The 23,708-nt window shown below is 38.0% G+C and overlaps 2 protein-coding genes across 5 annotated transcripts in view; one reads left to right on the forward strand and one right to left on the reverse strand.

Annotated features, from left to right (window-relative positions):
- LOC145784470 (protein NLRC5-like) overlaps positions 1–23,708 on the forward strand; it is a 562,247-nt gene that overhangs the window by 378,909 nt on the left and 159,630 nt on the right. The gene's annotated exons all lie outside the window — the stretch shown is intronic.
- LOC145784531 (uncharacterized) overlaps positions 1–23,708 on the reverse strand; it is a 62,690-nt gene that overhangs the window by 37,140 nt on the left and 1,842 nt on the right. The window lies entirely within an intron of this gene.

Raw genomic sequence — 23,708 nt, forward strand, 5'->3', positions numbered from 1 at the left:
ATGATGTTGATGTTGGACTAATAACAGATGCTTACAGCATAGGCTACATTTATTTTCTTTAACTTTAACAGGTTTAGTATGGTAGCTGACAGCTTTGCTGGCTACAGTTGTATACCTAGGCCTACTGTACATCTGGTACTCAGCTATTGCATGACATGTTTTGAACCGCCATGGTTTTATCACCTTTTCCTGTTTATTGGCATGTTGGTATATTGGTGGTAGGCCTAATTGCAGCTTGCACAACCATTTTTATTCCAGAAACGTTAATGATGAAAAATAAACTGAACTACCGGCATATGTCAACAGTGAATAGGCTATGAATCTGTAAACTGCATATCAAACATCAAATCCATTATGCCAGATCAAACCTTAATGGTATATATAAATTGCAGATTTGTGTTGATTTATACAGTATTATACTTTGACTATTTTTTTGAAAGAGTATTACTATTGTGCAGAAGAATTGGAAGTCATGGCAACCATACACTCTCAAGAAACAGGTTCTGTAACAGTGCATCAACTGCTACAACTTAATTTTTCACAGCTGTCCCTTCAGGATAAAGTTGCTATAAAGAGAAGAGGCCGTCCTACACCTGATGTTCCAATAAGAGTCAAAGAGTCAAAACTTTTCTGAGGAGTACTATGAGTCAAGAAAGGCTAAATGCTCTTGCGGTCATTTCAACAGAAAAAATATTCTTTAAGACTCACCCAAACCTTAATGACAAAGTCATTAACCTTTTTGCTAAAAAAAAAACAAGAAGAATGGATTTTATCTATAAATAAGCTTGGCTCCAGTTTACATGGAGCAGTTTATATGTAAGTAACTTATGTTTTGTAGTTTATCCCACTGTTTACCTTTGTGTTAACCCGAGTTATAACCTGCATAATGCATGTGCAGCATGCACTGTAGTAACTTTGTGTCTTTTGTTTATATATTATTCATATTATATGTTACAATGGAGTACATTTGTCAACAGTCAACACCACAAGTCAGTGGAGTAGACCAAAACCACACCATAGAATTTGTAGTCTGCATTTTCAAGAAGCAGACTTCGAAAAGTTTCTTCAATTCTAAATTGGATATGCCAAAAGACTAGACTTGAAGCCTGGTGCATTCCACCAACCTTTTCTTTACCACCAGGAACTAGTACAACAGCTGAAGGATCACATTCGACTTCTTCCTGGCGACCAACTTACAAAAAGACGCCAAGTTAATTAAGTACTGTTGATTTCATTAATAGTTTATGTTATTTAGTTAGAATTGCAGTATTAGGTTTTGATAACCTGTACCCCAACCTAATGCTTGTCGTCTTGGGGATGGAAGAACAAATCAACAGTTAACTAAGGCTGCAGGGATTAAATAGGTTGAAAACGACTGGCCTGAGGGGGTCTACCAATGCCTAGTACACTACCATGCAGGTAGCAAATTATTTTACTAATCCTACTTGGTATTTTTGCTTCAGTGGATAGCTGAAGACACTGCTGCTCACAATAATACTGCGAGTACAGATGGTGATAGTGAAGCACATGATTCTGTGAGAATGAATGCTGACCTAGATATACATGAAACATCGGTACGTTGTTGGTGAATGACTTAATGTTGATTTCTTATGAACAAATAATAAACATAGCATAATCTACACCGACATCATGCCGTTGTGGACACATCAGGAGTTGTGGAACAAAGTAAATGATAGAGTAACGAGTCTGCCTAGTTATGTGAGCAATCTGAGCATATGCTATTATGATGCCATAAAATTGTTACCATGTTGTCAAAATGCTTAAAGCATTTCCTATTTTGTTTGATAAGTCCATAGTTATTGTTGCTACTTTTACCATTATCTTGAAAACACAAACGGCACTATATAGCCCATGCATAAATTTTATAGATCTTTTCATGGGAAAATACCTTTTAATTTAATGCATTAAACGTAGTGGAAACATCAAACTTGAAGTTTGAAAAATGCATTACAAGTAGGCTATTCTACATGTTAAAATTTATAGATTAATATAGAATGAATTACGATTTTTGTTTTTCTTGACCTGATATTGTAGTTACAGAAGGCAAATTTTTGCCTGTTGCTTCTGTAACTTTTTATAAATGTTATTTCAAAAAAGTCCCATCTATGACTACATGTACCATTGTCACTACTTTAAACTGTACTTTTTGTTTTATAGGAAATTGTTTGTTGATCTGTGTGGTGGAAAGCTTTCACACAGCATAGAGCATCCATTGAGAAAAGAGGAAAAGCTGTTTTTATTTTACTCATAATCTGAAGAATATTTACAACAATTTTGGAAAAAGGAAACGGATGAATCTCCCTTGTGCTGGCCATGAGCACCTGCTTGGTCAGTCATGTATTGCAGAATTTCATCATGTGTCTCGCCTGTATGCTGTCTAAGAAGACACGCCATTAAAGGTTGCAAACAAACTAAAGAAATCCTCATTAAATCCAAGCAACATTTCACGGACATCTCCACTGCATGCTTTCAGTAGGTTTTTAGTTAGCGTTCTTATAAATGGATTTTTGTACAAATGTACAGTGGTAGAAAATGCATTCAATGTAACTTCTTCAAAAACTTGAAGAACATGTAATCAAGTGCAAAGAGCCTAATTCTGCATTACACAACTATAGTTGGTGAAAAATTTTTGTGTATTCATGTGCAAGGTTTGTGTTCATGTCAATGCTTTATACTAGTTTTTTTGTGTGACCACTAACTAGTTATTTGTTGGCATGCAGGTGTTTTCAATGAATCAACTGTTCGTGGCTTGGAACAGCACAACTTGTTCAGCATTTTCGGAAACTGCTCGATATATAAAAGTAATATCTGTTAAAACTTGCTTTAAAGGTATGTACATTGTACACTGTACAGTCTGTGGATGTCAAAGACACAAGCAGTATAGTGCAGATATGATAAGCCTATAAAATTTTGGTACTTTGTTCAGGAGAGAAAGAATGAGATCCTGTGTTCATGCTATTAAGCATCAGCCATGTCCTGGACGACAAGACTGCTGAGTGGCTGGTGATTTCCTGCCCTCCAATCTATCCTGGAAAGATCTGCTCATATGCCGATGATGAGCATCAGCCATGAACAAAATCATGTTGGGGTGCATTTTCATGAAATAGGAAACAAAAATTTTGAAGAATTGCGTGGATGTGGAACGGCTGGGCTTTTGAACAAGACACTCACAGCTTGCATTTAGTCCATGGGAGCAGTAGTTGAACATGCCACCTACCTTCATACCAATCATTGTTTGTTTGTTTTATCTTTATCCTGCATTGTGGGAAAGCGGACTTAAGCGCTATGCATCGGTGTACGCCTTCCGACGTACACCTGACCCACGCTGCAGCCGACGGCAATGTCTGTTTCCGGTTGTCTACTCTACTTATGACTTAAATTTGGTACTACCTATTACTCGAAATCGATCACTGGGTAGAGGCAATTATCGTAAAGTTTCCTGCCCAGAGAAAAAACAGCAAGTGCGGGTGGCTGGAGTCGAACATGCAGGCTCTCGACTGCGAGCCCAACGCGCTAACCACTCGGCCACTGCCGATCATGGTATTGATTATCTGCTTTCAGGAAGATTATGTGCAAGTGCTGTATAATCGCCAAGTCAGGTTTTTCATTTTAAGAGAAAACAATTTTTTGTTTCTAAGTTCTAAAAATCCACATTTTCAACTGCTTCAAATTTTTATTTTTTGTCTTGAAAACACCAGGAATGGCATTTTAGAGCATATAAAAGTGCAAAATTTTCTGGGGGAGGCATGCCCCCAGACCCCCCTAGGAGGCTCGCGCCTTCAGCGCTCGTCCGCTCCTGTCACTCTATGACGTCACACTTATTATTTGCAGCACCCCCATAAGCAAAAGGCACGAGCCGCCACTGCTGATTGTGTTCTTTCTTTCTTGTGAGTGAGAATAAGTTGGGTAGTAATGTAATGATATCCTAAACCTGATATAAAATAGACAGCAAATCAATTGCAAACGTTGAAATGAAAAAAAGAAATGTTTGATTTGCTGTCTGGGAATAACATTATTTTTACTGGCGGACTGCGCGCGAGCAGCACAGCAAATAGGTTACACAAGCGCACACACGCTGATTGACATCGCAAGAACCAGTTTTGAGGTTTCCCGCAGAACTGTGATAATCTCATTTAGGAGTTGCGAGTTCTTGCCCGGGATTTCGGCACTATATGACCCGGTGCTATATGATTATATATATGATATATAACTTAGAATTTCTTCATTCAGAAATAATTTTATTGGGTTTAGTTGATAGAAGTTTGCATTTTTTGGCTAATCTTTTAGATCAAATTTTGAGAGTAGCTGACAGATACCCTCAAAGAATGAACAATCACATTCTTCACCTTTACTCGATTGGAGATCATCATTTCATATAAATTGAAATGTTTCGGTTCTTCTCAAATTAGATTTAAAATATTTCGCAAAAAGTAAAAGGCGAATTAAATTTTATTTTTGAACGCCTATGCGTTCATGCGTGACATTTGCAGTCTCAGCAGAAAAACTTCGTGTAAATCGACGATTTCGGTTCTTGAGTTAATGTCATTCTGTATTTCCAAGATAGTAAAAAAAAATAGTACCGGTAACCGATTTGACGCGATTCTTCACAGTTTGCAACTTTACGGCAACGTCAGGAAAATTTATAACCTTAGCTTTTTGACTTTGCAAGAAAAGTACGAAATTTTGGTTAAAAATATTTCTTTGAAGAGGCTTCAAATGAAAACTATGTTTGTTTTTAAAACGTTAAAACAGAACTTTCGGGAGAACCGAAAGTAAAACACATAACATTAGCCTACATACGCCTTTTGCTAATACTGCTAATTTAATCTATTAAAGTCAATACATAATAATTAGTCTGATGTAACGACTAACGTATTGTATTTGGTTTGACTGGTCAACACTGCTGCGGTAGACATTGGTATCATAATCCAACAGATGCTGCAGTCATTGGTGCGATAAGAATTAATCCAACAGTGCGGCAGTCATTGGTGCGATATAATGATTTGGTTCCCTTACACTTTAACACCAAGATTATTCGGCATTTTTCTTGCATGACACACTAGATAGAAAAATCCGTCTTTTATATTGTTTCAACGTTTGCAGACAGTAAATTAATACGAAAACCGTTGTCTGTTGATTGGTTTCATTTCGATTGAATAACTGTATTATATCACCATCATCATTAACCTTACCTTAATACGAGCTGTTTTCGTATGCGGAAAGCACGTCACGTGCTATCGTAGCCCCGTGCTAATTAATCGCTAATAACAAGAGCCATGGCCACCTGAAGATGCAGCCTCAATTGTCATATTTTTCAGATTTTGATTACAGCTACTGCTTGTGTTTGACTGACATTTTCTGAGATTTTTTTACTTTTTGCTGTCTCCCAATAATATAAAATCTATTTGTTGCCTTGGGGAAGCAGTCGCAAATGATAAAAGTAAGTTGAAAAACGCTCAATCAAACTGTTGTTAAAAATTAACAGTGCTGTGACTAAAATATTCGAAATCAAATTTTCATTGTTTTTCAACATCTGATAATGTTAAAACCAGTGACGTTCGGTGGCTTAAACCATTGGGAAAGCAACTTGGAAATATGCTGCAGCAAGGTAGTAGGCACGAGGGGCGTAACCGTCGGGCGAAGCCCGAAGGCGTGTTGCCGAAGGCAACACTTCCAGCGGGGGGTCTGGGGGGCCTCCCCCAGAAATTTTTGAAAAACACTTCCAATTTGGTGCGCTCTGAGAGCATTTCCAAAACAAAATCTTCGGACTTTCCCAGTCCGAGGATAAAGATTCAATCAATCAATCAAACTGGGCTAGTTTAGAATGTTGGCTGCTTTTTTAGACTGAGCACAAAAACTTATTGTCAATGTCATCTGTAAGCATTTACGACATGCATTGGACTGGTGCACTAGTAAAGAGCAAATAATTAGCCTATAAATTAAGCTAGTCCATTCTTGAAGAACACAAGTATGTTTGCTCTGAACTTGTGATGTCAGTCTATTGACCCAAAGAATTTAAAAAACACTTGTGCTGTTTCAGTACTGGTTGGTTAATGTACCCTTTGGAATTGCATGTCTTATTGTAGAATCTATGTTTTTTTTGGTAAGAGAACCAGCTTTATTTTCAGCGTACTCAGTAGCCTATAGTTACAAGCCCGAAAATCACTCATGCGTAGAGGCTGTATTCCTTTCGCCTGAAACCAAAAGCAGCCACTATGAGATACGCATGACGTCACTGGGAAAGCAACTTTAACCACAACACCAGATAACACATCTGATTGGCTAAGCAGCTGGTGTCGTTTTGCAAAACGATTGAGGATTGGATAAAACGAAGGCGTTTTTCAATGTAGGGTAAGCAATTTTGAAAGTTGATTTCCCTGGAGCTTCAGTGATGGTTTCTGACAAAAGCGTTTGCGTTAATTGGCATTTATTGGCAAGAAATGCGGTTTGATGAGGACTTAGACTATTCACAAGCGTTACGAGTAATTCTAGTCACGAACACAGTAATTTTCAAGTTAAAATAGACTTGATAAAAATAATAAGAAGTTAAACCTAGAATTCAGTCATTATATTTTGCATAGTTTTCGCTCAGGTAAGCACTGCTTTCCTTGCTTTCCCTCACCGATCGTCACTGGTTAAAACCTATTGTGTCATCTGGGAAATCAATAAAGAAAGCGTAAAAATATGATTTTTAGAAAAATTTATTTAAACGTTCGCCAAAAGTTAGCAAAATCAGGAAATTTCTGCAAAATGTGACAAATCAGGCCGTACCTTTAGGTAGACATGCAGGAGCTATGAAAATCACAGAGCCAAAATATTTTACAAGATAATAGCAATGTGTATTGTGCGTATAGAAATTAAATTTTTACCCAACAAATTTATTGAAATAAATTGTTTGAGATAAAAAAAACGTCAAAAAGTTGGTTTTCATTCTACTTTCTCCAAAATAGCTTCATTTTGGGGTGTGTGGTACTATTTTTCGACGACTGACGTTTTTTCATCTCAAACACTTTATTTCAATAAATTTGTTTGGCAAAAATTTAATTTTTATACGTACAATTCACATGGCTATTATCTTGTAAAATATTTTGGCTCTGTGATTTTCATAGCTCCCGTTATTAGCGATTAACAAGCACGGGACTGAGATAGCCTGTGACGTGCTTTCCGCGTACGAAAACAGCTCGTATTAAGATAGGTTTAAGCTGGCAGATATCAACAATCACAGTGCAATTTTGTTACGCTTATAGGTACTGCAGAATAGCTACAGAAACCCACAAACGTAAAGGAATTGTAAAGAAGTCTTAATACAAGTAGAGCTACTGTATGTGTACAAGTAGAGTTGTAAATGCAAAAAAAAGAACCCTTTTTAAACTGGGGCCAAAAAACACACGCGTTTTTTGTTTTTATTGTTTTTTTTCATATTTTTATGGAAAAGTTGCAATCTTTTTACAATTTGCAGCTTAATTTCATTAACCCATTAAAAGCCGCCACAAGTTCCCATTGCTCTTTTTAGGAAATATTTCAGCCACAAAGTTGTATTGTCATAACTTTTTAATTAGTTTAAAAAAAATTGATGATTTTTGCTTTTTTGATGCATTTTTTTGTTTGCCTTTTAAAAGGACACCGGCCACATGGTCAAATATAAATCTCGCGATACCTTAACATATGCAGGACCAGGTGTTTGTTTCGGTAGAAATTTCCCAGATCTTTCTTGAAGGACGTTTCAAAGTTATTGTATGAACGTATTATATTCACGGTAACCATCGGCGTAGCTAGTGGGAAGGTGCCCCCCCAGTAGGCAGTCCCCCCCTGTCGGAAGCTTGTGGCAGCAGAATATTTTTAAACGTAAACGAAAAAGCATAGTAAAAATCTTTTTGAAACGGATTGGGCTCGAATTCTATTTGCTGGTTCCTACTTCACGCATTCAGGGGTGCAAAATCATGGTACGCCACGGGCTGCACAAACCATAGCTATACGCCACTGACAGTCGTCGGCTCCAGCTCGTGACCGAGCATTGGTTTCGTCATCAAATCGAATTTGGCTTTGGATGGTGATGTCATATATGGCTTTGGAGGCCAGTCTATGATGAAAAAGACGTGGGCAAAAGTCACATTTGTATGGAGGGTATGGATCCCGGCAAACATTACAGTATTGGGCCAATACTGTATTTGTGTCGGCGTGTATCGGGTGTATCGGTAACGTTTGCACTGTATCGGGCCAATACCGGCAACGTACAGTATTGTATCGGCAAAATGGTACAGTTTGTCTGATGCAAAGCCTGTATCGGGCCGATACAGTGTTGTAAGGGCAAAACTGTACTGCTTGTGTAAGAACAATGCGGTATTGGCACAGTACAATTTGGTAATGGCAAAACTGTACAGTTTGTGTAAGGGCAATCCAGTACTGGCACAGTACAGTTTGGTAATGGCAAAACTGTACAGTTTGTGTAAGGGCAATCCGGTATTGGCACAGTACAGTTTGGTAATGGCAAAACTGTACAGTTTGTGTAAGGGCAATCCAGTACTGTGTGGTAAAGGCAAAACTGTGCAGTTTGTGTAAGGGCAATCCGGTATTGGCACAGTACAGTTTGGTAATGGCAAAACTGTACAGTTTGTGTAAGGGCAATCCGGTATTAGCACAGTACAGTTTGGTAAGGTGTTGGCACAGTACAGCCGATATTGGCACAGTAGGCTACAGTTTGGTAAAGGCAACACTGTACACTGTAGCTACAGTTTGGTTGCAAATTATCGGGCTTGTTTTTGTGTTGATTTGGCTGTTTTGCCATGTTTTGGGCTTGTTTTTTAGATTCACTTGCTTGTTTTCAAAAACCAACCTGGCATCACTGGTTTTCAGTTTACTACTAACGGGAACACACTTCGCGTGCGAGTTAAGCCAGGTGGCTACTTTCGTGCGTGGTAGAGAGAGAGAGAAAGAAAACTTTTGAGAAAGCTTGCAGTCGAGTTTAGCTGTTTGTCGTGTAATTTGCGTTGTATGCTACAGTAGAAACTCCTGCCGCGTTCCACGCATAATGCCTTTGGCCAACGCAACTGTTCAGTTGGCGCTCCCACGCTGTTTACTTGCTTGTTATGTTGAGGTGCGGTTCAGGTTGATAATCTTAATGTCTGAAGTACTAAGCTTAATTCATTTGTTTATATTTATTTAGATGTTCCATTTAGTTTGTTAAAGCTAATATAAGCTTGCGTAAGAAAGTATGTAATAGTTCACGACAATTTAACAAACTAATTGAAGATGGATAGCAAGTTTATAAAGCCCAGTTTGTTCAGCGCTGATCCCAACTCTAGTCAAGCTAGTAAAGAGTGGAAACATTGGCATCGAACATTCGCGAATTTTCTTGCAGCATTTCCAGCTGAACCAGAGATCAGTGATGACGATAAACTGCGATGTTTGATCGCCCACGTTGAAATAAGGATGTTTACGATTACATCAGTGAATGTAATACTTAGGCTATGACTTTGCAATAAGAACTTTAGAAAGATTATACGTGAAACCAAATAATCTCATATTTGCCAGACATTTGCTAATGACGTGCAAACAACAGGCAGAACAGTCATTAGATGATTACGTATTAAACTTGAAGCGGTTATCTCGAGATTGCAATTAATGCGCCTTTCTACGACAAGTTCCATGTCGCACTTCTCACGCCATCACGGCTGGACTGAATAATAATGGTTTTGATGCATGATTTTGTAAACATTACTTATTCTGAGACAATAAAATATCTGCTTTTACACGTGCTGTTATGCGAACACGTACCGAACTTGGATGGTGCCACTGAAAGTGCCATAGAAAAATGTATCAGTACTTGGAAGCGAAATTGTAATGACCGCGAAGGGGGACGGAAAAGACGAACCATCGGTTGCTCATATGTGCAATAAATTTTCACATAAGAATTTTCTTGTTTTTGTTTGAAAGTACGGGTTAGGGTTACTGATGCAGGCTTGGTGATGGCATTGTATATGCCTGTATATTTGTAGGTATTGGCATGGTGTAGGCGCAGGCATGGCATCTTTTATAGGTGCAGGCAGATGAATGGCATTGCCCTGGCCCAGTATTGGCATTGTATAGTGATATTCGCTGAGTAATGGGATTGTACAGGCCAGAACGAGGGTGTAAGGTACAAATACCGGTTGGGTAATGGCATCGTGCCGGCAACTGTAATAATACTGTATCGGCCCAGTATAGAACTTGTTTGCACTTTCTTACCGGGCCTGTATAGATTACTGTATCGTACCAATAAAGGGACCCGATATAACACCGCATTGGCCCTATACCGGCCCGATTAGGGTATGTTAGCTGGGATTGTATGGAGGGAGGGACGTGGTATTTTTAGCTTTTCTAGTGTTCGTTTTTCTTGGGCTTTTTGTATCCTTTTTTTTCAAAAATTTCCGTGTCTTCCTTAGATCGTTTTCTCCATAGTAATTTGTCAGTAGCAATGTTTTCCCATGAATCCAGATCACATCAGTAATAAGTCTGCTAACAAATCACTGCTATCTTTGTAGTTGAGCCATAAGTCAGGGCGTATAAGGTCTAGCTGAACAGTTCGATTATTATTGTGGTTATTATTTATTTTCATTGTGCGCTCAACTGCTTGTGTGCAGCACAGAAAACTGTCAATCGATGTAGGAACATCGGTCTCTACGAAAGCTCTGTGAGCTGTTGGATGCTGAAATCGCATAGAATTGGTGGCTCAGTGGGTTTCTGCTCGTCGTCATGCAGAAGGGCCAACACTACATTCTCCGAATGCGCAGCAAAGGCGTTTGTTTGTAGGCAACTGTCGACGACTTTTTTGATTGGCCTGTCAGATGCGAGTCAGCTTAACCAACCGAAGGAACGACCGAGCAGCGAAGTGTTGGTTATATCATTCATACACTGTCCACTTACACTTCCTTTTGCCACTAGTTAAACTTTTTAATCGCAAAAGGATTTCAAGAAAATCAAATTTTTGTAAAAAAACAAAATTGTGACAACACGCCCCGTGCTGGGGCGTGTTTTTGTTGAACATGCTCTCAGAATGCACCAAATTCAAAGTCATTTTTCAAAAATTTCTGGGGGAAGACACCCAGCCTCTGGGTGTCGCCTTCGGAGAACACCCCGTCAGGCTTCGCCCGCCGGCCTTCAAAACCCCCCTCCTACCCTTTAAAAATTCGTAGCTACGCTACTGAATTGGATCATTGTCATTGGGTTCCGCAAAGCATATTCCGCACAGGGCCTAAAATACCATAAGACCGGCACTGCTCCAGCGGGATTCGAACCTATGACCTTCCAATGAATACTTAGTTTTTTAAGAAAAAATAGAAGTTATGCTTTTCTTCTTGTCCTCTCCTTCACTAGAATCCAAGCCCGCAACCAGGGGGGGCATTGGGGGCACTTGCCCTCCCGAAATTTTTTGAAAAAATTTTAAGCGTTCTATGCAGTATGAAATGTACTATGAATAGACGTACGTCGTACACGTACAGCCATACTGTAGAGTGTAGACTATCGAAACCGAAAGTAGGCTACGCTGGCTGGAAGCCATGCTAACGATTTGGTTCGATAAATTAGGCTGGCATCCCCATTATCTGTTTCGTTAGCGTATACATAATGTCAGCATCCATCATCACCATAAAAAGCGTTTAAAAACAACTAAATAATTCGTGATCAAAAGCAGCTGCGATAGCGTGGTGAATAAGCTACTCAGTTGGGCTTAGGCATTTGTAAATCTGATTTTAAATTATTAAGCAGTTATGAATCACAGGGCACAGCACTGGTGTGTTTGACCAGCTGTGATTCTCATTATATCTCTGTTACGTCACATAAAAACATTTGTATCACAATTTCACAAAAATTGCCTTGCTCTATGATTGAGCAGATCGAAGGCTGAAGCGTATTTTGAAGTTAAACTGTTACAGTAACAAGCGGCATGGCAAATAAACAGAATTCTTTATTGGTTTTTTTCCAAAACGAAGAAAAACCGATAACTCAGAACAGATTGATTTAAATGAGAATGGACGGGAAAATATCGAGGAACCACCAACAGATCAGCCTGAAAGCACTCTAGGTGCAGAGATTTCACAGTGGGACATAGGCTGCTTTCTTGGGGTTAAAACTTAGTGATACTCAGAAATACAACCTTGTAATTTGCTGCTGGGAACCTGAAAAAATCACGCATTTCCTGCGGTTATGGAGGGTAAGGCGAAGAGGCGTTTTAGAAAAGACTACCTTGACTTGTACAGTCCGTGGCTGAGCTGGAGCGAAAAACTTCAAGGTGCTTTTTGTAAATACTGCGTAATTTTCTCTGCAGATCGAGGTACGGGTAAAGGAAAGCATGTTACTCCTGGGGTCTTGGTTACAAAACCGTTAAATAAATTCAAAGATGTGAAGCAAGTATGCGCAGGACATGCTGAGAAATACTACCACAAAAACGCCATAAGCCAGGCAGAAGACTTCATGGCCATTTTTGAAGGCAGGTCAAAAGACGTTGTGACCCAGCTGAACGTTGGTTGGAGAAAGCAAATAGAGGATAACCGCCAACGATTAATTCCACTGATTGAAACTGTTCACCACTGCGGGAAACAGGGTATTGCTCTTAGCGGGGATAAAGAGTCTGGTGTCCTTTCTTTGGAAGAACCATTCATGGACTTCTAAATAGTAGCATCTGGACTAGAAACGCAGTGACCAACAAAAGGCCAAACAGTTGGTACAACAGTTGGCCAACAGTGGGCCAACAGCCAAGTAACTAACCCTGTTGGCCCACTGTTGGCCAACTGTTGTACCAACTGTTTGGCCTTTTGTTGGTCACTGCGTTTCCAGTCCAGATGCTACTATTTAGAAGTCCATGAACCATTATAGCTAATGATGGGAATTTTCGTGCATGCCTGAGGCTAAGATTGCAAGCTGGTGATGCTAATTTAAAAAGGCACCTGGAAAGATGTTCCAAAAACTCTCATTTCATGAGCTGGAAAATTCAAAATGAAATTATTTCGGTTACAGGAAAGTTGATGAGAAATGTGTGTGTGAAAGATGCCAACGCAGCAGGATTTTTTAGTGTTTTGTGCGATGGCACAACGGATATATCTGACAAAGAACAAATGAGCATTGTTTTGCGTTTTGTAAAAAACAAAGCTATTCATGAGGTTTTTGTGGGATTTGAGGAACTCCACGCAACTACTGGTGAAGGAATTGCTAAAAAATTGCTAGAGGTTTTGTCTTCCTATAGACTAAATCTCGAAAAGATGCGAAGTCAAGGCTACGACGGATGCGCATCGATGAAAGGGTACGTTAATGGTGTGCAGGCACATGTAAAAAGACAATACCCTACTGCTGTGTATATGCACTGTGCTTCACACGTATTGAATCTGGTTGTTTGTAAGGCTTCCAGTGTAGCTGCCATAGCTAATTGCGTGAGCACAATTAAGGACACCACCACATTTGTTAGAGGTTCAGCAAAGCGCATGACAGCATTGCAACAGAGCAGTGAATCCATTTCGGGTGCATGTAGGAGTAAGTTACTCACACGCCTTTCTGAAACTAGGTGGGTGGATCGTCACAAGAATGTCACAAAATTTGTGGAAATGTTTCCTGTCGTGCTTGACACACTTGAAGGAATGACAGAGTGGTCAGATACAACTGCTGCTGCCAAGGCATCGCAATATTTATGTGCTATGCTCTCTCCAAAATTTGTTGTATCTCTTTGTGTGTGCGCCAGATTTTCAAGATTACTTTTGCCGATTTCTAAAATTCTTCAATCTCCAAATATGAACCTCACACAGTGTGTGCAAAGGAAATTAGCGGAGTTCAAGCAGTTGTATTTGATTGCAGAGAAAATGCAGTTGCTGATTTCAAAACAATATATTCTAAGGCTCAAGAGCTGTCTCTAGATGCAATAACAATACCTAGGAAAGCTGGTCGCCAATCAATGAGAGCAAACTACGAGACAAATGATCCGGAAGATTTCTATCGTCAATCTCTATACATACCATATGTAGATGGCCTTCTACAAGAATTGCAAGGAAGATTTCATGAGCATTTTAACAGCTGCCCAAATTCAACTCATTGTGCCTAGAAATGTCGCTTCAACGAGGTATAGTGACATTGACAATACTGTACAACTTTACAAAGAAGACATTGACTGCGAAGCCATGATAGATGAGCTTGCCAGGTGGAAAATTAAGTGGGAACGAATTCTTGAAAGTGAAAGGCCAGCAAGTGCGATGCGGTGTCAGCAATAGAATCCCAAAAAGAGTTTTATCCAAACATTTACAAACTCTTGATAATTTTGGCTACACTTCCAGTCACAACTGCTTCTGCAGAAAGAACATTTAGCTGTCTACGACGCTTGAAAAGTTACCTTAGAAGCACTATGGTGCAGGACAGGCTTTCTGGTCTAGCTCTCATGCAAATCCATCGTACTCAAATTCCAAGCGCGGAATTGGTGTTAAACGAACTTGCCAAATCAAGTAGAAAGTTAGACATTATGCTCTAAATTAAAATGTCATTTTGCATTTGCAAAGTCAACTTCTTTGGGCCTACAAACATAAAAACTTGTTGAGCCAACAAAATGTTTCAGGATTGTAATTTGTAATTACCGAGTTGAGTTTATTCATATGTATCTGTTTGTTTATGTTGATGTAAATATATGTTATTGATTAATTTATGACTCCAGTTGTGCCAATGCAGTTTGTAGCCTACAGATGTTGTATTTTATTTGTAATCGACTGAACACATTACTGTATTATCGTAATTTTCTTCCTTAGGTAGTCATAGCTAAATGAGAAAAGGTTACAAAGGCTAGTTTCCTTTAATGCTGTACTAAACAAAAACGTGATTGACATAAGTTATGACCACTGAACCGTAACATGGTAGTGCCACACACTCTATCAATGGGCGTGGACATTAACATAAAAATGTCACAATGCATCATTTTAATGTTTGTTTCTTGATAAAAATTAAATGCCTCCCTCCAGAAAACATTTGCTGGTTGCGGGCCTGCTAGAATCACTACACTTAGTGCACTATAGGACAAAGTCACTAGTCACGAGACTGAAAACAATCGAAGCTACAGAAGATCATCTACAAATTTATGACAAAAATAATAACTTTCAAACACATCACAAGAACTTGTTACAACCGAACGTATTGCGTCTTACGGTAGTGAGCATTGAAAACTCATTAGCAATGTCATTTATTCTGATGTCATTAACAATATTTTGGTGAATGTTGCAAACAATGCTAGCATTCAACCTTTTCCTGTCCCAAAGTATTTCTCAGCCAGGTTTTCAATTTACGAAGATTGGAAAACGACCTCACTCAAGCAGCAGAGCTTACCGAGGAAACTAAGAGGATCTTAATCAGCTGGAGTATTTGAGAATAGAGAGGTTTTTCCAACTCGGACAATGTCTGGTAGGCTAACTCTTTTAGCATCGTACAGAGATTTTGCTCCTGTTGCCTTTTTGAATGAATCAATTTGATAACTCATCCATTGTCTATTCAGCTCTGGATAATTTTTGATCATTTCAGGAACTAAGTCGGTCTTGAAAATTCGAGAAAATTCTTTATACTTTGCCGAATCAGAATTCAGGCTACTTTCAAACCGTTTGGTCAGTTCAGAGACTCTGTCCATGAACTGATTGTAAAGTATTTTATAATGCAATTGAGCTTTTGCAGTAGTTGCCATCGAGCCTTCACTCAACCGAGTCCCAAGCCTTCAACTCGTCCTTAATACCTTCAATGAAGCGATGAAGGTCCTTCATTGTCTAGCGTCAAATCCAAGATAATTTAGAACTGTGATCACTGATCAATAAAAGAAAAACAACAGCAATTCGAGATGCTTGCAAACAACTCAATCGAAGTACAATTTTATAGCAAATATATTTTTTTAAATTATTGGGGGGGATGCTGCCAAAATATTGAGGGAGACGTATCCCCCCATCTCCCCCTACTTCGGCACCACTGATCCGATACCAGGTTGGCAATTTATGAGAACCAGTTTTATCGTGAGAAAGTAGTTTGAAAGATGCCGTTCTTGGGTTCATTGTTCATTGTTCGTTTATCCTGAACAAAGAGTTTGTTTGAAAGACGCCATATCTAGCTTGGGTGGTGACCCTTGCATTGTTCGTTGGTAGCTTTGTTGCGCATACAACTTTTATTGTGAACAAACAATTTGAAGGAAGCTGTTATCTAGCTTACTTGCATTGTTCGTTAGTAGGTCTAGCTGTGTTGCACATTCTACTTTTATCGTGAACAAACAATTGAAAGGCGCTGTATCTAGCTTTGGTGATTCCTGCATTGTTCGTTAGTAGGCCTAGCTATGTTGCACATGGCGCCCGACGTTTTCTTCGTAAACAGTTCTTCGTAAAACAATTCTTCGTAAACAATTCTTCGTAAACGATTCTTCGTAAAAGTAATTCTTTGTAAAACAATTCTTCCCAAAGCATTTCTTCGTGCATGCAATTGAGATTTGATGTATACGAAGAAATGCTTTACGAAGAATTGTTTTACGAATTTCATTTCACCAGCAACTGTTTACGAAGAATTGTTTTACAAACAACTGTTTACAAACAATTTGCCTATAACCGTTGCACATATTACTTTTATATTGAACAAACAGTTTCAAAGACGCGGTATCTAGCTTGGGTGACTCATTCATTGTTCGTTAATCGTGAACAAAGAGTTTGAAAGACGCCGTATTTAGCTTGGGTTAGCCCTGCATTGTTTGTTAGTAGGCCTAGCTATGTTGCGCATTCTAGTTTTATCGTGAACAAAGAGTTTGTTTGAAGGACGCGTTATCTAGCGTGGGTTACAACCAGTACCGAATTATTCATAAAGATGAAGGTATAGGTCCACAAAAATTTGGCTGCTTTAAATATTAAGAAACGGTAAAATATTTTGCTACATTGTTTGACATTATTGCAAACGCGAGTTAGGTCTTGAATTCATTGAAGTTTTTATAGACAGTATTTTTCATGTAGGCAGGTGACTTGTAACTTGAAGTACAAATCCTTGAACCTTTTCACTGCTTAAATGACTTATTTCGTTGCAGCATCTATTGTCGGTTGCTATTGTTTTGTGAATACCGAGTGCTTGTTCGAATGTACTAAACCAGAGGTCACCAACTGGCGGCCCGCCACAATAATATGTGCCGCCCTCGGAAGGTAATGATATACAAGTATGACGAATTAAGACCGATTAAGACCCGACCGAACGAAAATGGAAGACTCGTTAGACTCCCTATCTCTATTTTCACCTTTTTTTGTCAGTGGTGCACATCCATGTTGTCTGAAGTGACAATCGAACATTCGTTTTGAAGAAAATTGTGGCAACCTTGATTTGAGTGTGATTCGAATCTCCGTCAAGATTGTACCACGATGTCTAGTAATTTATCTTGCAAGTCATAAGCATCGTGCTTACTAATATTTCTTGAAGGCAGGATGTGAGATGTAAAGTCATTGATTTCCCTCGTTTAAAGAAGTCGAACGTGTTGTCAAAGTACCTTAGAGTGGCAGAAGCGTTATCGAATATTTATGTTGTTGCATTATTCTAAGATAAACATTATCACCATGTAGCCGAGATATTGCACTGCAAGACAAGGGAGGTTATTGTTTGTTCAGCACCCGGCGCATTATCTTGCGTAGGAGTTGAACTGACATTGGAACCATAGAACTTGAACCAATTACCAAACCTGTAGCCATTCACATAACAGCGGCCGAATAGCTTGGTAGAGGTTTTGTTGAAATAAAACTAATCCTCCCACTGCGAGATATTATAGCCTACATGCGTTCACATAACTCGCCCTCACAGCAACAAAACAAAGGCATGTTGCTTGCTCATCGAATGAAACACAAACAAGTTGTCATCTAAAAAGTATGTTTTGTTTAAAGCTCCTCAATGTCTTTGATTTCGCTGTTTAAAACAAAAGTTGGAATATTGCCTTTGAAAAAATTTGCTCTTTTAATTTCGTTTCAAATTAAACTCGATACACAAAGCGATGCAATAATCTATTGTTCCATTTCATTATTGATTCTAAAGACAAAACATTTCAATAAAATGCTTCAGTTTCTCCAACGTTTCGCTGACCTTTGAATATTGAAACACAAAAATAATTGCCAACCAACTTCCTAGTGGTACGTATAACAATGGTTAAGAATCCCTGCTTTAATGAAAAACATATTGTTCAATTTTGGACAATCACGATTTTAGTTGGATAACAAAGCATTGTTTATAAAACATAATTACCTTCATTCATCCATGGATCCAACAGCAGTCCAGATAAAAACTGAACTACGACTGACCAGTGATTGACCAGTAGATTGGTTTGAACAAATGTGAAATTTTCTAACGGCATTTGATCGACCATATATAAAGTGCTAAAAAACTCTTGAAAAGTTTGGTGTGAAAAATACAATCGTCGGTTACTTTCCAAAAGACCACACACCTTCGATTTGAACCAAATAATGTCACAACAAGTGCTTGGACTTGTTTGCTTTTTAGGTGTTCTTCTTGAAAATCTTCAATTGTGATTAATACTGTTTTATTCTTAGTAGCATGAAATGCTAGTTTTGATAAACTAATAACGATTTGATTCGAAAGAGAAACGGCGTGACCTGATGATTTGAGGTTTTCCAGCACACGATGAAATATTGTTGTCATTGACGAAATGTTTACAGTTTCATCTGATAAACCAAGAGAAGCTCAAGTATAATTGTAGCTTCAAAAGATTGTGACACAAGGATTTTAGATGAGGAGTTTCTACAGTTAGCTTGTCAAAAATTTTACTTGATTTTTGTTCATCATTTATCAAAGCAACAGATAATGTTTTCATATTTTCAGAAGTTAACCCTTTGTCCTGTGGGGGGGGGGGGGTCGGGTGGGACTTGGCGCTTTTCAAAGCAATATCACTAAAGAACTACGCAATCCACATCTTTGAAATTTTTTGACTTTTCCTAAAAATTATTCAAGTATTTATTCCGCTTGAAATGGCATTGCTATTGTCTATAGTTTTAGAGATATGACATGATTTTCATAACATACTCGGATATTTTAGCCTGCTACTAGCTAGTCCTTTTGTTTTCTAATTATACGGATTAATAGGATTACTGAGCGCCGTCGTGCGTGGAACTGCGACGCAGATATCTCGTGAGTTGGCTTTGTTGTAAAGCATTCGACCGTAATGATTCCGCCTTTTGTTTGCAAACTCGAGTTTTGAGTTGCTTTGATTAATCTTTTAATTACATCTGGGTTTCTTTGAAATTATATCAGAGAGTAAGTATACGATAAGCCATGCTGAAAAAGATGTAATTTTACATAGTTTTCTATGGCCAATACATTTTGTTTCTAACTTATAACAAGAAGCCGTACGAAAATTTCTTGACAAAACTCAGTCTATCTCACAAAACAAACAAACTGATGTGGGAAGTTTTTTGTTGATTTCTTGTCGGAAAGCAACAAGGAGTGAGTTTTTGACCCGCCAATAAACTTCTGCATGTACCTGTACACTTATATTCACATAAATATTTATGGATGTTGTTAAAACGTTTTTATAAAAACGAAAGATTGAAGGATACTGAAAAGAACTTGACATCGTCTATCTAAACTGCTCTGCTTTTGTGGAAAAACACGCGCAGCGAAATTGTTGTGCTTTGACAAACATTGCACATACTGTATTGTCAGCAATGAATCTTTACCTAAATGGTAATTTTGCAGTTGCGTGAGAGATTACAAAATTATTTTTTCTCTACGAGGATTGAAAAGTTTTGATATATCTCAGCAGAAACACTATTAGGACCAACTCAATAATTTCAAACTTTGTTTTCAAATGTTGAACCTCAAAAGCTTATTTTCACAAAAGCTTACCTCAAAAAGGTGTAGGCATATATCATTTTCCCAATAAATTTGGATGTTTATGTCATTTGGAGCAAAGTTGTTTGCTTGGTTGAAAGAATCTGAAATCAATGCCTTGTTTTTGTAACGTATCGCAACGTAACCTATCAGTCAGCCGCTTTTGAGCCTTTTTGTTTTCGAATACATTTCCGTGACAAAAGATTGGCTTTTGTAATAACGCCATCAACCGCGAAGTTGCATTCTCTGACTGCATCTAAAACGCGATACCATACTCAGCAATTTTTCTAAAAAATTGTTGCACGAAATACATATCTGACAAAATAAGGGAAATATGTTGAATTGAATTATTTTTTATACGGATTGTTTTCCTTGTCTCCTAAAAGTAACTAAAAAAAAATAAAAACGATTTTTATCGTTTGGCATAAAAATATGATATTGAGGTTCACCTTGGTTTGCATGATGAAAAATGAAAATCATAACAAACAATTGCTCGAAGTGATTTTCACAGCTATTTGATCCTTCGCGATGATATCAATTGTAGTTTCTATTACATGAAACCTGTTCAAACTATTTTTTTTTAAAACTGTGGTTGATTCAAGAATATAATACTTTGTAAATATAACTTACTTCATTTTTGTGTTTTTACTTCGACTTTTTCACAAGCAAGACTTTACACAAAACAACTTCAGTGTGAGCCTACCCAATAATGTCGATAAGTTATTTGCAACGTGAGTCGATTGACCAGAGTAGCCTCAGTGGACCAGAAAGCTGTGGCCAAAACTTGATTACTTTTATCAAAAGGTTTGCACATAGGGAACAGCAATCACTTTGTTTCAAATCAGCAAATCACTTTTTGTCACTGGTTCAACGTCTGAACTAATATACAACAAAATTGGTTTTCTGGGTCTTTGGTTCGGAAAAACATCATTATGATGTATTGTTACGTGGTCTATCAGCCAGCAGTAGTTGATGCGCCTTTTGTTTTTGGTTATGTATCAATTACAAAAGATGGCTTTTGCAGTAATGCCGTCAACCGTAAACTGCATCTAAAAAGTTATTTCAAAATTTGAAGAGAAAGAAATCTTCTAATGCGTAAGAAATAGCTTGACACAAAATGCATGTCCAACAAATTAGAAAAACATGTAGAAAACCTTATCTTGCAAATCTAGTTGACAACATAAAAAAGCCGTTTCAATCGCTTAGACATAAACGTGCATTTTCAAAATATCAAAAACCTTCAATTTTGCCGAAGAAAAAAGTCAAAATTTTAGTGATTTTTTTGTATGATAATAACAATCAGCCTAAAAAAGATTTTTTTTGCAAGATTTGATATCTTGCTAAATGTATTTATTTTTCCTATCGTTATGCCACGACTTTGAGTTTGTCACGCAGAACGGGAGTTCCCTTTAGCAATGTACAAACGACCTTTTCTATAGCCTACCAATACGATTTGACTAAACGATTATTATCACTTCACTTTATCAAAATTGTTGCAAAATTATTTCATTCAAAGTGATCATTGTTGGTAGGTATGGAAACAAATCAGTTTTGTAATGCATCGTGACATAGTTTATCAGTCAGGAGTTCTAGACACTTTTTGTTTTTGAAGTGCATGAAGGTCCAAGTTGGAACGAGCTCCTATCGAAGCAAGTAACTGCCTTTGGATAGGTTGTGGTTCAAACACCATGTGACACCAATAGGCTACCTTACTTTTCTGTATCAACCGCTAGCTAGAAAGCAAATCAGATACTTTTACATCAATTCAACGTCTCTAGACGTTGAAACAATGTTAAAAACAAATAAATAGCTCCCTGGGATGTGCTGTAAACTGCAAAGTGTTTCTTGATCATGTATAACCAAATTGGACAGTATGAGTGTGAAAAGAAAACTGAACTGAACACAATTGTTACAAATAAAATGTTTACTAAAGCTCATTGCTTGATTTAGTTTTAATATCAAGCGATGACAGTACATTTGAAAATGTGTAGACTATAACATATGGCTCAAAAATGACTTGAAACAGTTTATTTTGCCGTGATTTTGTCTCATTCTCTGCAAATGTTGAGACAAAGCGAAAGATTTTTGCAATGCCTCGGGCAAAACAACAAGCAAACGCAAGTCAGACGCTAATTACGATTTCATTGAAGCGTGGACGACGTCCACGCGTAAGAGATTAAAATCCAACACAATGGAATTATCCCGTCACACTCAATTATAAAGTAATTAAGAAACGATTTCTCAAGTCAAATAAAAAAATATGACCAACCATCAAATTATTTGATTTTTCAAGTTACGCTGTAGAACAAATTGCAAAAGATTTTCGATGCTATGTTGTCAGATAAATTATCTGCATCATGTGAAAATTTGATTGATCTATTTTGCGTAGTTTTTGAGTTACACGAGCTGAAAGTGATAGTGTCGCACCGACCCCCCCCTCCGCAAGTCAACTGGCCAAAATACGTCACAGGAAATAGGGTTTTATTGTCACAGACTTAAAAATGTATCAGGCTAATAAAACAAATCGTTTGTATCTGCACTTGTAACATAAACAACAATTATGCTGTTAAAAACAATGTCTCCAACAAAACATGTTTGCTTAGGGCAACAGATTGCAGGAATTTTGAGCATGGCGTGTGGTCGTGAGGTGAATACAATGTGGCAATTGCGTAAAAAAGTTTTCGACACAGATTCGACACAAGCTCCTGGCAGGTGAGTAAGGTGTCATAGTTCGATCTTTCCACTTTATCCATCAAATGCTAGTTCACCTGGTCGAATCCGTCAAAGATTAAAAAGCAATTTTGGATGTGACTTTTTATCCCATTGAAAACAGAATCTTTTTCTTCTGTATTCAAGTCAAAATCTACATCTCCAAGTAAAAATTCCTTCAAAGTTAATTTTTCATCATCGCAATCATTCATGCTCATGAAGGGTATCCTCAAAACCAGAAAGTCTCGTCTAGTTTCGAATAGACGCCTTGCCAGGCGCTTTGATAACGTTGTCTTTCCCGCCCCAGGGTAACCGACCATTGACATGAAGCTTTGTGACTTAATACGTGAAATTAATTTATCAATCGAAACTTTTTTATCGGATTCTTTAAATTTAATTTGTCTGGTTTTGGGATCATACTGGTCGTCGTTGGGAATAAACCTTCCTTCGTAGAAGTCCACCCATAGAAGCTCTGGGTGAACTTCTGGTAAATTCGATGCTGGATTATCAAACCTCGACACATCTACATCAAACTCGAATTTTGTAAAAATTGACTTTCCATTGAATGAACGTTAAAATCAGCTTTTCCAAAGAATTACAAATGATATTCCCTTAAACCAAGCCGAAATTTCTCTAATTAGTTACGTATTCTTACAAATCCAACTCAACAAAGTGTAACTCAAAATGCTTACTTTGGAATTTCTAAACATTCTTTATATGGAAGTTTATGTTCTTAGCAACTTTCAGTTTTGGCAACACTAGTTGAAACACAGCTTTGTTTTTATAGATGATGATGGTGTGCTCTGTGAATTATTCCCTCTACTACGTGCCGCTGAAAGGAGAGCAGTTCTGAAATGCGATACTCAAGCGCACACCTCGAGAACCGAACCAGCGCTTCTTGGTCTTGATTCGGGCTCGTAGCCACTGAGCTAAAGAGGTGATTTTCCTTAAAATAAATTTAGATTTCTCAAACTAGTTGCGTATTTCTAAGATTCTAACTCAACAAAGTATCACCAAATACCCACTTCAAAACTTCCAAACATTTTCCACATGAAATTTATGATCCTAACAACTTTCAAATATGGCAACACTAGCTGAAATACAGCTTTACCTTGTAGTTGCTTTAATAGAGGAAGTGTATCAGC

The sequence above is a fragment of the Aplidium turbinatum genome, chromosome 1, assembly GCF_918807975.1.
Source record: "Aplidium turbinatum chromosome 1, kaAplTurb1.1, whole genome shotgun sequence".
Taxonomy (NCBI): Eukaryota; Metazoa; Chordata; class Ascidiacea; order Aplousobranchia; family Polyclinidae; genus Aplidium; species Aplidium turbinatum.